The sequence below is a fragment of the Trachypithecus francoisi genome, unplaced genomic scaffold, assembly GCF_009764315.1.
Source record: "Trachypithecus francoisi isolate TF-2019V2 unplaced genomic scaffold, Tfra_2.0 Lachesis_group17, whole genome shotgun sequence".
NCBI classification, from domain to species: Eukaryota; Metazoa; Chordata; class Mammalia; order Primates; family Cercopithecidae; genus Trachypithecus; species Trachypithecus francoisi.
The window spans coordinates 87,420,071-87,434,745 of record NW_022681462.1 but is presented as its reverse complement, the minus strand read 5'-3'; the positions used below and the strand labels follow the sequence as shown (position 1 = coordinate 87,434,745).

General features: G+C 41.5%; 1 long non-coding RNA gene across 1 annotated transcript; it reads right to left on the bottom strand.

Annotated features, from left to right (window-relative positions):
- Nucleotides 1-2,682: 2,682 nt before the first annotated feature.
- On the bottom strand, nt 2,683-14,212 carry LOC117063023. The gene is made up of 3 exons (XR_004428675.1): nt 14,001-14,212; nt 5,974-6,100; nt 2,683-3,047 (listed from the first exon to the last, which is right to left on the bottom strand). It is a non-coding gene; the product is annotated as an uncharacterized LOC117063023 (long non-coding RNA).
- Nucleotides 14,213-14,675: the final 463 nt, after the last annotated feature.

Here is a 14,675-nt window from a genome sequence, read left to right as displayed (position 1 = left end):
CGCTTCTCTGCTCCCAACTGCTGCTTCTCATCATTGTCTTTCCAGGTTTTCTTTTTGTTGCTTTTTTTAAATTTTTTTTAGAGATGAGATCTCACTCTGTCACTCAAGCTGGAGTGTGGAGGAGCATTCTGTCATGGCTATTACGGCTCACAGCAGCCTCAACCCCTGGGGCTCAAGGTGATGCTCCTGCCTCAGCCTCCCAAACTGGGACCACAGGCATACACCACCACACGCAGCTAAATTTTTGTATTTTTAGTAGAGATGAGGTTTCACCATGTTGCCCAGGCTGGTCTTGAACTCCTGAGCTCAAGCCATCTGCCCACCTTGGCTTCCCAAAGTCCTGGGATTGCAGGCGTGAGTCACCACGCCCGGCCCTTTCCAGGTTTTCTAAGCCCTGTTTGGTTTTGTTTTTTTCTCAGTTCTCTAAAGACTTCCTGGCATTTTGTAGCCTGTTCGGGATATGCATCACTGGTTCCAACCTCAGTCCTCCTCCTCAGAAAAGATTCTTTTATGTTCCACCAGCCCCAATACCCAACGACATTGGGTAAGAAACTCTTTCAAATTCACTTAAGCTTCAGTAAAATGTAGTCGTGTGCAGAACTGTATAAGGTGAATCAAAGTCGGTGAGCAGAGAAAACAAAGCACTTTAGAGACAGCGTGTGTTAGAGAAACATCCAAACCAAAAGGCATGGCTTTTTATGGAAAACTGTTCCCCTTTTGAGCTGTGGCAGGTTGGAAGGATTTGAGATCAGGCTGCAGATGAGCCGGGAACCCTGGGGGCTGGGGTTCTGTGTGCTCACTCTGCTCCTCTTTTGCAGCAGCTGTCTCGCCCTGCTCTCTTCCCCTTCCTACTCACAGTAAAACCACAATCTGCAGCCAGACAGTTGGGTTATCAGCCAGCAGTGCATTTCTATGCAGTCGGGCTGTCCATAAACAGTAGAATGATAAAGAATTCATCCTCAAGCATTTTGATCCATCTAATTTGAGGCTCATATCTAAACCAAAAATATTCAGGAGGCTGAAAAGCATTGTATGTGGTAAGGATGATTTGTATTGAGGAGAACAGGGAATGGGGACGGATGCCTAAGATTGTTAGAGCAGGTTAAGAAAAACATGCTTTTTCTTCCTTCCTTGAAGACGGAATAAGATATCGGTTTAGGAAGCTGTCTTTCGTGGAGGATAATGGCTAAAACCTCATTTCAAATGCAGCTTCCAGGTAGAAACCCTTGCATGCCTGCTCTTTTTCTAAGCCCTCTAAGGTAGCTGAACCCTGTGCATTTTGCTTATTTTAGTATCCCCACCAATTAACACAGTGAAGGCACTTAGTAGACACTCATTAAATACTTGTTATACAAATGTAACCTCTCCAGCACCCCAATGCCCTAACTTCTTCCTGTCTTTTGCATTTTATAATTAAAAAAAAAAAAAAAAAACTATTTCAATCCTTAGAACTTGAGTTGCCCACTCAAAATAACCTGAGCAGCTTGGCAAGACAGAGGCACAGAGGTCTCAAATGAGGTGCACAGGATATCAGAACTGTACACAGTGTCTACCATTCTTCAGACTCAAGTTCCATTCCATGCCCACGCCCCTAAAGGAAGAATGCTGGAGGCTGGAGAAGGCATTGCTTTTCCATCCTACCGAGGAAACTGAGGCTCAGGCAGAATGAGTAACTTGCTCAGATTCTCTCAGTTTGGAGTGTCAGGTCCAGAAGTCTCTCAGAGTTTTGGAAAGAGCCTGAGCTGACCACAGTTCAGACCAGGGCTCTGCTACTTATCTGCCACTTAGAAATAACGTGGGCAATATTTACAATCTCTGTGGGCCTACCTCTGTAACGAGGAATAACAATAGGATTATTCTATCCTGAGCAATAAATTAAAACAGGATGATACTTGGGCCAATCACAGTGGCTCACACCTGTAATCCCAGCACTTTGGGAGGCTGAGGTGGGTGGATCGCTTGAGTCCAGGAGTTCAAAAACAACCTGGGCAACATGACAAAACCCCATCTCTACAAAATATACAAAAATTAGGCCGGGCGCTGTGGCTCACGCTGGTAATCCCGGGACCTTGGGAGGCCGAGGCGGGTGGATCACCTGAGGTCAGGAGTTTGAGACCAGCCTAGCCAACATGACGAAACCCTGTCTCTACTAAAAATACAAAAAAAAAAAAAAAAAAAATTAGCTGGGAATGGTGGCGCACACCTGCAGTCCCATCTACTTGGGAGGCCGAAGCAGGATAATCACTTGAACCGTGAAGTAGAGGTTGCAGTGAGCCAAGATTGCACCATTGCACTCCAGCCTGGGCAACAGAGGTGAGACTCTGTCTCAAAAAAAAAAAAACAAAAATAGCTGGGCACGGTGGCACATGCCTGTAGTTCCAGCTACTCAGAAAGCTGAGGCGGGAGGATTGCTTGAGCCCAGGAGTTTGAGGCTGCAGTCAGTTATGATGGCACCACTGTGCTCCAGCAGAGTGAGACTCTGACTCAAAATAAACAAATAAAAAAAAAAATAAAAAGGTGATATAGGAAAGTGTGTGCAAATTAGATAAGCACAAACAATAGTTTCCTTCTTCTACCCCCAGAGTGGAAACAGCAGATACAATTTTGTGAAGATAATAAAACTTTGTGGATTATTTAAATAAAATCAATCTGAAAATAAAGATTCCATGCATAATAAACCGGTATTTATAGAACTTTAATTAAAAGGGCATTTTAACAATGTTAATTCTCATGTCTGGCATATCTATTATCTGGTACACACATGCACGCGTGTGCACATATACACCTTTCCTTCCTCATTAACCAGTCTGAACAGTCAGCCTGCAGGCGGGAGCAGACAGGGACCCAGGAAGCCAGGGTGAAGAAGCTCCTAAATCAGATGGCTTCTGAGACAGTTTTCCCCTTCCCTCAGGCTGAGATATTCTGCCATCTGTTTTGATTAAACCTTTCAAAATTCAACTTGTGTTTTTCCTTCCATTCCTTTGAAATCTCCTTTAATTCAACAGTCTTTAGGCTTTCTTCTTTCCCTTAACCACCATCTGGTGCTGCTATTTAAAAAAAAGAAAGAAAGAAAGAAAAGAAAACACATACAACAAACACTTTGAGTTCCTTGGAAGAAAGGTATAATGATGAGGATAATTTATTCCCATAGTGAGGCCCATTACTATTTCCATGGCAACAGACTGTGATGTTCTGAACATGGGACTTTGTGATCATCACAAGAACAGAATGGCAAAAGGCCCTGTTCAGACTCTTTGTCCTTATGGATTCTTTGGGTAATCACCCTTGGTGGCTCCCAGTTGCCTACAGAATTAAGTGCAAAGACCTTAGGGTGGCATTCAAGGCCCTTCTAAATCTGGTCCAGTCATTCCAGACTCGTCATCTGCCAATCCCAGGGCACATGGTCCTCTGGCATTCTCTACAACTCACTGTGCCCTGGACATATCACAAGCTCTCACACCTCCATTCCTTTGCCTCCACTGTGGCCTCTCCTTACAATGCCCTTCCTCAACTTCCCTGTTGTTCTTCTTTTTTTAACCTAATGAAACCCTCCTCGTTTGAGCTTAGCTCAAATGTCAGTTTCTCTACAGACTCTTCCGTGGCTCACCCAGGCAACAGCAATAACTCTTTTCTGTGCTGCAGGCATTTTGCTCAAACAAGTATGATGATGCTAATGTTTTGTATCATAGTTATGCTCATATCTCCTTCATTCGAATTTGGATTATTTGCTCTCAACATCCATGCCTGTTTCATTTTTGTCAAATATCTCGATTACTTCACATGATTTCTCAAAACATCCTTGGGGGTGGGTGGTCAGGCTTTTAATCTCCATTTTACTGTTACAACACCGAAGTTTTAAAAATGTCAGAGATGGGGCCAGGTGTGGTGACTCACGTCTGTAATCCCACCACTTTGGGAGGCTGAGGTGGGCAGATCACTTGAGGTCAGGAGTTCAAGACCAGCCTGGCCAACATGGTGAGACCCACCCCCCCATCTCTACTACAAATACAAAAATTAGCTAGGAGTGGTGGCACGTGCCTGTAATCCCAGCTACTTGGGAGGCTGAAGCAGGAGAATCTCTTGAACCCAGGAGGCGGAATTTGCAGTGAGCCGAGATTGCACCACTGCATTCCAGCCTGGGCCATAGAGTGAGACCCTGTCTCAAAAAAAAAAGAAAGAAAGAAAGAAAGAAAGTCAGAGATGGGTAGTAAGTGACAGAGCCAGAATTCCATGATAGAATGGAAAGAATGCGGACTTTAAAGTCAGGCATTTGGGGGCTCAACTTATGTTAACTCTCTAATCTTCCATTTTTTTCACCTGCAAAATTAAGATTAAACAAAATCATACGTGTAAAGGTGCTTGGCACATCATAATATTCAAATAATGTTAGTTTTCTTCTTCTTTTCCCTCAAAGTCTACTTTCTAGCATCATCTAGAAACATAAGACATTTTTTATTCCATTTTTGTTTCCCAAATTTTTATATGATGCTGAAACTCAGATGAACGAGCAAATGAATGTCTTCTGCATCTTCCAGAAAAAGGTTTTGCCTTAATTCTCTTATCTGTAATCAAGTTTAAAAGAGAAGCTACCCGACAGAGTTGTAAAACTTAAATGAAGCAACATGTGAATGCACGGAGCCCTTAGCACAGTGTTTGGAATGTAGGAAGCACTCGGGATGTTTACAATTACATTACTATCATCATCATCATCCTCATCATCATTATCATGATTATGATCATTTTTTGTGTGTGTGACAGAATAATAGATCCAGTGAGAATTACAAAAATTAATGAGACAGTCTCACAACTCTGTCTTCAGGCTTCTTGTTCCACGGCTTGCCCCTGGACTACAGGCATCTGTGCAGTCATTTACCTCTATAAGACTGCAGGCTTTAGATAGGGCTTCTGAATGTTATCTTGTCATTCTTTCTGTTGGGTGGACCTAAAACAAAACTTTGCAGAGGAGAAGCCTTCAGTAAAATTTGGTCAAAAGAATTCTGGATGATAGTTCTCCAAAAATGAGCACAAATACTGAAATAAGCCTCAAAAGCCTCTGGTTTCTCATCACCAAGATATTAATCTTCACCAGCGGCGTATTGGCTAGGAGAGTCATTTTCACGAACACTGTGCATGTCTGTAGATTATTGAACAGTGCTTTTGAATATTTGAGATATTTCCATGTGTAAGTTTTCTGCATATGCTTTCTCTATAGGACACAGAAAATTCCCAGATTAGGAAACAGACTCTGCTCCTGATCTCCAGGGGATAAGCAACAGGGTCTTAAGAGACTGTGTCCTGGAAAACATGTCAACCAGGTGTCAAGCACAGCCTCAGCTGGGTGATCTAGTGGTGGCATCACTTAGACATTTATTCAGCAAATATTTATGGAGTACATCTTTGATGTCAGGCCCAGTGTTGAGCTAAGTGAAACCATGAAATCCTGTTTAGCAATCTGTACCCCTCACCCCCACCAAACCAACCACCTAATGAGAAAGGACATTGTTACCTTCAGATTAGGGATGTGTGTCTCAGAATTTAAGAGACTTGTCCCAATAACACCCACTTAATGACAAAGGAAGGATTTACGTTTAAACCAAAGTCTCCAAGACACCAGAGCTCACATATTCTGGTGCATTCTCAGCTCCCAAGATCACTTGCAGATTCCCCAAGATGCATCACTGGTGATGACACCCCAGTGACAGATGCTGGCCCACCTGTCCCCTTTCTTGCTGTCCATCATGTTAGAGTTAGGGTTGAAGTTAGATTTGCTGGTTTCACCTCTGGCCTTTGCTTACATTGGCCTCTGGTCTGTGCCTCCTTGGAATAGGCAAGGTCCACAACACTCAGGGTACCAACGGTCATGGGGAGGGGGTTTGTGGTGTGTCCTTTAATACCTTCCATTTTTTTCTTTTCCTTTTTATTTTTTGATTTTTTGCTACAGCTTGGGGGATGGGGGCACTGATTCTGACTCACCACACACTCTGAGAGCCTCTGACTCATCCCAGCGCTGGTGTTCTTCCAGCTCTGCTCAGTACACCGGGGTGTCCTTCCCCAGCTGCCTGGGATCGGCCAGACCCGTTCAGATGCACTTGGTTCAGCCCTAAATGACACCAAGGTTCATTAGTAAATTAGACACATACACAAGCATCAAAAACTCCCCAGCAACCAACAGGGCTTAGGCAAGTTTTGGACTGTGTTGAAGCCAAGATTAATGTGCAATACCATTAGAATTAATGAACTGCTTTGCATCCAAGCATATAGTTCACATTTACATTGGTCATATTGATAGTTAAAAGTTTATTTTTCAGTTTAAAAACTTACAAAAGTCAATTATAAATATGAAATATTAGTAGTTGAAAGTTAAAAGTTAATCATAATTTTTAAAAAGTTAACTATAAGTTAAAACAAAAAAGTTCTCTTTAACCAATATTTTAGACAGCTGTATAATAAAATATCCTTCTCTACTTTGAGAATTTGTAAGAGATCACATTTATCAAAAGTTAAGAAACAAGCTTTAATTTAGCTACTTAAATAATTATCCTTTTTGCTGTTCTCATATAGTAAATTACAGGTGTTTCTTCAAGTACATGAAGGGCTCCAAGTTCATTTAATTGTTCCCGATTGCTATTTTTGTAGCTATGCAATCATTTCATTTCAAAAAAGAATTTTGTATTTGGTAGAATTTTGGCATTATATTGTCCTTTCTTCCCATGGCCCTGTTCTGCCTCAATCTCCAGCAGAGCTCTCCCCCATTAATTTATCGTCAAGAGGGTTTTGTCCCATTCTCTGACAACTTTGCTTACTCTAATTGTAAAACTTTTATTTCTAGCATTTATCAGCTTCTAGGAGGCAGTCTTAATATGAGTATCAAAAATGCTGTCATCCTGGCCAGGCACAGTAGCTCACACCTGTAATCCCAGCACTTTGGGAGGCTGAGGCGGACGGATCACTTGAGTTCAGGGGTTCAAGACCAGACTGGCCAACATGGTGAAACCCCGTCTCTACTAAAAATACAAAAATTAGCCAGCAGGTTGGTGCGCGCCTATAATCCCAGCTACTTGGGAGGCTGAAGTCACTTGAACCGGGAGGCAGAGGTTGCAATGAGCTGAGATTGCGCCATTGCACTGCCTGGGTGATAAGAGCGAGACTCTGCCTCCAAAAAAAAAAAAAAAAAAAAAAAGGCCAGGCTCAGTGACTCATGCCTGTCATCCCAGCACTTTGGGAGACCAAGGTGGTCTCACGAGGTCAGGAGTTCGAGACCAGCCTGGTCAACGTGGTGAAACCCCATCTCTACTAAACTACAAAAATTAGCAGGATGTGGCAGCGTGCACCTGTAATCCCAGCTACTCAGGAGGCTGAAGCAGGAGAATGGCTTGAACCCGGGAGGCAGAGGTGTAGCGAACCACTGCACCACTCCAGCCTGGGCGACAAGAGCAAGACTCTGTCTCAAAAAAAAAAAAAAAAAAAAGGGCTTTCAGCCTGTAGTGAGTATCCTGTATAGCGGCAACGAACAACTCCTTTCTAGGGAAAGCTGGCTTTCTCTCCATTTTTCAGAACAGATGTTTGTATTTTTTGATGAACCCTTATCCCGACTTTCTTCAGACTTCTTTTCTTTGGATTTTGACACCATGCTTCTTGGTTTCTGCCTGATCTGACACCTTAAACTTTTATTTTTGTACCTATGAAATGCTTATTTGTGAATATATGGTTATAGGCTGGAACTAGGGTTTTTGTTACCTCCCTCGTCCACATCTTTAAAATGTTTCCTAGTAATGTGTGTTCTGCAAGAAATAAAACTGAGCTATGGTTCTGCAGAAACTTGATAATGTTCTCCCTGGAGGGCTCCTCATTCCACAGTCTTCTGGGGACCGGCCATGCGATCTTCCCTTATGGAGTGGGCCCTCAGCATGTACATTTTAGACGTATTTGGAACCAGCAAGTTTGGTAGGACAAAGGATGTTTCAAGGATTTAAAGAGAAAAGGAGTCGACTACATTGAACTCAATCTCGTGCCGAAATTCTTGCAGTCTCTGCAAATGACACTGCATGTGTTCTGGCTTTCAGCAGGATTGTTCTCCCCAGCTTTGCTCTGAAACGTAAAGCCCCATTGCCCACTGCAAGTTTTAATGAAAAGCAGCTCATAAGCAAGTTACGTAACCTAATTGTAATCCAGGGATCAGCTTGGTTATATTATTTAAAGAAATAGCATCTATTTTCCGTGACCTGATTTAGGAAGGAAACTTAGGGAGGAAAAAAAAAAATAACCAGTTCAGCATTTGGCTTCCCGGGCTCATTCTAATGAGAATGCTGGTAAATAATTCAGAAACAATGACTTTTAAGAACATTAAACCCAACTTAGCTCAGGGTTCTATCTCAAAGCAGCTAAAGCTGCTTAAAGCAAATCATAAATGATTATAAAATATGGAGCTTATTGTTGCAGAAAATTTGGTCATTTAAAAAGTTTATTTCCTCATCAATTCAACACATGCAAAATACTGACTAGATGCAAAATGGGGAATGCTAAAATGCATGGACTATGCTCTCAGGAAGCCTGAAGTCTGGCTAGGGGTAATGATAATGTATCAACATTGGTTCATTAGTGGGAACAAATGTACTACAGTAATGCAAGGTGTTAACAGTCGGGGAAGTGGTGATGGTAGGGGGGTGTTACAGGAACTCTGTCCTATCTTTGCAACTTTTCTGTAAATCTAAAAGTATTCTAAAATTAAAAGTTTATTTTTAAAAACCTGGTTAGGGAAACAGTTGAGTACACAAATAGAAACACATCCATCCTTGTTGCATGGTTTATAGAAATAAAACCAGGCCTGCATAATAGGCAGCTTCCTAAGTGGTATGATTGTTTTATGAACTTCAGAAGCACAAAACTGGATTAATCACAGTTCTGATTCATGTTAATAGTGTGTCATGAATCAAGGGCTATGACTGGCCCGTTGGTTTTACATAAACCTCACTTCGTTTATTTACATTGTATGTGTTATAATAATACAAGAAACCACTTATAACCCCACCTCTCAACCCAAAAGCCAAAAACTCTCCATGACATATCAACCTACCTGTTCCATTCCATACCAGTTCCCAACATTCTTCTCAGTAGTAACTATTTTTTTAAATTTTGTTTTTATCATACTTTGCTCTTCTTTATATTTTATTACACATTTGCGTGGGCCTCAACAGTATACTAGTTTTATTTGTTTTGAATGTATTATATGCTGTCTTCTAGGACTTGTTCTTTTGGCTCAATACTATATTGCTAAGGTTGATCAATAATGTGATCATACTCTATTCATTTTCACCATTGTGTAACACTCAATAGCAGGAATGTACCACAATTTATTTAACCATGTTTATCAGTGGTTTAATAAATTGTTGCTATTACAAATGGATTGTGCCATGAACATTTTTTATGTGTGTTCTGGTAAACATATGCAAATGTTTTCATTGAACTAGAGATTTACAAGATTTTTTTTTTTTTTTTTTTGAGACGGAGTCTTGCTCTGCCGCCCAGGCTGGAGTGCAGTGGCCGGCTCTCAGCTCACTGCAAGCTCCGCCTCCCGGGTTCACGCCATTCTCCTGTCTCAGCCTCCCGAGTAGCTGGGACTACAGGCGCCCGCCTCGTCGCCCGGCTAGTTTTTTGTATTTTTTAGTAGAGACGGGGTTTCGCCGTATTAGCCAGGATGGTCTCGATCTCCTGACCTCGTGATCCGCCCGTCTCGGCCTCCCAAAGTGCTGGGATTACAGGCTTGAGCCACCGCGCCCGGCGAGATTTACAAGATTTAACAATCTTAAAACTGCCTAAGAATTAAAGCTTGACAGTTCACTTACAGAAATTATGTTAAGCGTGTCTGGGGAAGAGCATACAATACAAATTCTTCACTACTGAAGCAAAGGAAAATATGAATTATACACTAATTTCACATCAGTTAGGATTTGATTTGTCTATAACATAAAACCCAAATTAATCATTCCTTAAACATATATGTTGCTCTCATGTAAAACATCTAGAGATGAGAAGTCTAAGGCCGTTTGGCAAGGTATGCAGGATTGTCATGGACCTAGGTCTCTTTCAGCTTTTCAGTTTGTCATCCCTAGTGTGTGACTTTTATTCTTCTGGTCCAAAAGGGTTGCTCAACTTCTAGTCATTATATCTGCCTCCCCGTCAGCAAGAAGGAGAAAAGAAAGGAAGGAGAGTGCATCTTCCATTCAAGGACACTTTCCCCAAATTGCACATGACATTTCTAATTGCATCCTATTAACCAGAAGGTGGACACACAACTCTTGCTAGTTTCAAGGGAGGCTGGAAAACGTAGTCTTTATTCTGGTCATCTTGTATTCAGCTAAAAAGCAAGGGTCCTATTACCTAAACGAATGGGAAAATAGACTTTGAAAGCAGTTAATAGTCTCAGAGAATTATTACAGCTAAAGTGAAAGCAGAAAAGAAACCAACCCATCAAGGCCTTATTTTGAGAAGTAGAAAGAAAAACTAAACACTGATAATATCACCACCCAATCATGACCACTGTTAACTTGTTGAGATGTAGTTTTCCAGACTTTTTCATCCATATAAAAAACTACATATATGTTTCCAGTATAGCCACAATAATACCTATATCTATATCAATATATTCACATGTATTAGTCTGTTTTCAAGCTGCTAATATAGACATGCCCGAGACTGGGTAATCTATACAGGAAAGAGGTTTTATGGACTTACAGTTCTACATGGCTAGGGATGCCTCACAATTATGGCAGAAGGCAAAGAGGAGCAAGTCAACGTCTTACATGGATGGCAGCAGGCAAATACAGAGTTTGTACAGGGAAACTCCCATTTTTAAAACCATCAGATCTCGTGAGACTTATTCACTATCCTGAGAACAGCAAGGAAAAGACCTGCCCCCATGATTCAATTACCTCCCACCAGGTTCCTCCCACAACACGTGGGAATTCACGATGAGATTTGGGTGGGGACACAGTCAAACCATATCACCACACATTACTTTTAAAGGGAAATTTTAAATTAGTGCCATCAGTCAAAGTGAAAGATAGCTGGGTTGTTTTCCTCCCTCCTTAAATTCTTAATAAACTTCATGGGAAATGCAACATTGGAGCAACTAGAGAAAAGAGGAGAATGTGGTCCATAATTGAATGCTGATATTTCTCGGGGTGCCAAATGCAAAATATTAATAACTTTAGCTGCATACAGGATGCTTTGGAATAAAGATTTAGAGGTGAATTTAAAAGAAAATAATTAGTCATCCCAGAAAACCGCAGGCATGTCTTCAATGGGGATGGTAAAATACTCTGTGGACAGAAAAATTAATGGGCACAAGAACATTGGGGAAAGCCAGACTAATGGGGTTTTCCAGATCATTGGTTAAAAAGAGTTACAAGTATCAATAACTATTTACCCCGAAGTACACGCCTTACCAGATAAGCACATGCTAGGCTCTCTGTTCTCCGTTTAAAAGTCTCCTAGATAGTGAACCAACATGGCATATGACCTTTGGTTAAGAAAAAGGACTAATATACAGAGCTGCAAATTCACCCAACAAGCACTAGGACTTACTCCCTGTCAGGTACTTGAGTACAAAAAAAGAACAAACCATGGTCCCCATCTTCATGGAGACTGTAGTATAGTAAGGCAGACAAGTGCCTATAAAGATGAATTGACGCCGGGCGCGGTGGCTCAAGCCTGTAATCCCAGCACTTTGGGAGGCTGAGACGGGTGGATCACGAGGTCAGGAGATCGAGACCATCCTGGCTAACACGGTGAAACCCCGTCTCTACTAAAAAATACAAAAAACTAGCCGGGCGAGGTGGCGGGCGCCTGTAGTCCCAGCTACTCGGGAGGCTGAGGCAGGAGAATGGCGGGAACCCGGGAGGCGGAGCTTGCAGTGAGCTGAGATCCGGCCACTGCACTCCAGCCTGGGAGACAGAGCGAGACTCCGTCTCAAAAAAAAAAAAAAAAAAAAAAAAAGATGAATTGACTGGGTACCGTGGCTCATGCCTGTAAATCTAGCATTTTGGGAGGCTGCGGTGGGTGAATTTCTTGAGCCTGGGAGATGGAGATCAGCCTGCACAACATGACGAAACCCCATCTCTTAAAAAAAAAAAAAAAAAGAAGATGAATTGATGTTTACTATGTGCCAGACACTGTACTAAGCACTTTACATGCAATGTCTGATTTGGCATTTATGACAATCTATTCTTACCCTCATTTGACAGATCAAGAAAATGAAGCTTGTAGGTCAGGTAATTTGATTGAGGTCACAAGGCTAGTAAGAATCTATGTCACATCTATCTGACTTTAGAGTCACCACTCTGGGCCACTGAGCTAAACTATCTTACAGCTCAAGGGATCAGTGCTGTAATAGAAGTCTGTACAAAATTCTGAGGGAACACAGAAAAAGCATCAAATATCTGCCAGGGGAACATTTATACAGTAGTGTCTTAGGCTGTTCAAGAGGCTGTAACAAAATACTGAGTGGTTTATATATGCTGAGTGGTTTATAAATAACAGAAATTTATTGCTCATAATTCTGGAGGCTGGAAGTCCAGAATAAAGGTGCTAGCAGATTTTATACCTGATGAGAACCCACTTTCTCATAGAAAGGCCATCTTCTCATTGTCACCTCACATGGCAGAAGGGGTGGGAATCTCTCTGGAGCCTTTTTCATAAGGGCATGAATTCCATTCATGAGCATTCATTCTGCCCTCATGACCTAATCACCTCTCAATGACCCTGCCTCCAAATACCCTCACGTTGGGTATTAGGTTTCAAAATATGAATTCTGGGATGGCGGGGGGTGTGCATAAATGCTCAAAGCACACAAAGTAGCATAAAGATAAGAAAATATGAAGTATAAATATAATGTCAGTGAGTGTTAAAATAAAGATCAATGTGAACATTAATAAATGAATGGAAAAGATAAGATTTCTTCCACAGAGCCCATTAAACCTGAATTTTATAAGCAGCCTTTCTTACTGTTTTTGGCTGCACAGTTCGATTCTATATCATCTAATGCCTTTATCCTGTTTTAGTAGTTACTTTTCTATTATTGACACCTTCACTTTTTATCAAGCCATTTTCTCTCTCTCTCTTTTTTTTTGAGATGACATCTCATTCTACCACCCAAACTTGACTGCAATGGCACAATATTTGTTCATTACAGCCTTGACCTCATAGGCTCAAGTGACCCTCCTGCCTCAGCCTCCTGAGTAGCTGGGACTACAGGCATGCCACCACACCCAGCTAATTTTCTTTTTTGATATTTTTTGTAAAGACAGGGCTTTGTTATGTTGCCTAAGCTGGTCTTGAACTCATGGGCTCAAACAATCTGCTCATCTTGGCCTCCCAAAGTGCTGGGATTACAGGCATGAGGCACCATGCCTAGCCTCAAGCTGTTTTCTCCATATACACTGCCTCTGTATAATTATCAGCTCATAGACAGCAAAATGAAACATGTGTGATCTCTTAAAAAAAAAAAATCACTGACTAGGGTATAGTCTAGCATACTTGGCACTTAGTATATGCTTGAGTTGAAGTGATATCCATTAATGTAAAATTGATTCAGTGTAGTATCTATCAGAGATCAGCAGAGAAGATCCAACATATGGAAAACTGGAGTTTATAAAGAATTAAAAAAACATTAAAACAGAACTAATATTTAAAATTATAATTTTTTTTTTTTTTTTTTTTCCTGAGACGGAGTCTTGCTCTGCCGCCCAGGCTGGAGTGCAGTGGCCGGATCTCAGCTCACTGCAAGCTCCGCCTCACGGGTTTTACGCCATTCTCCTGCCTCAGCCTCCCGAGTAGCTGGGACTACAGGCGCCCGCCTCGACGCCCGGCTAGTTTTTTGTATTTTTTAGTAGAGACGGGGTTTCACCGTATTAGCCAGGATGGTCTCAATCTCCTGACCTCGTGATCCGCCCGTCTCTAAAATTATAATTATCCAATAAAAATGTCTAGAAATAAAAGAATACCTGAATCTATCCATTGAAAGGAAGATACAGAGTTGAGTAAGAAGACTAGGCAAAGGTCAGATCATGTAGGTCCTTGTAGGCCACTGTGAGAAATTTAAACTTCAGTCTAAATGCAATGAAAATCCTTTGGAGGACTTCAATCAGAAGCACCAGCCTGGGCAACAGGGTGAGACCCCAATCTCTAAAAATTAAAAATTAAAAAAATAGCCAGGCACAGTGTGTTTTCCTGTAGTCCCAGTTACTAGGGAAGATGAGGCAGGAGGATTGCTTGAGCCCGGTAGTTCACGGTGAGGCTGCCTGGGTGACAGGGATTTTCTCTCTTAAAGAAAAAAAAGGAAGCACCATTGTTTACACAAAACAGGGAAGTAGAAATGTGTGTGGACTTGAAAAAAAACTAAATGTGAGAATCAAGAAATGGTTTTATTTCACAATGCAAGGCCTTTCCACTTCCACTTTAATGATGGCAATAGAGAATTGTGCATACTCCTTCCATTTATCAAAATTCTCCTCATAGAGAGACTAACTTTATACAAACTTTTTGGCATGAAAATGTTGGGGACTAAGAACAGCAAGCAATTTGTGGATTAAAGATATAAAATTAGCACTAGAATTGTTGAGATAAGCGTGGTTTATCCTGGCTAGATGATAAGTATGGGAAGTGGCTGGGTAATCAGA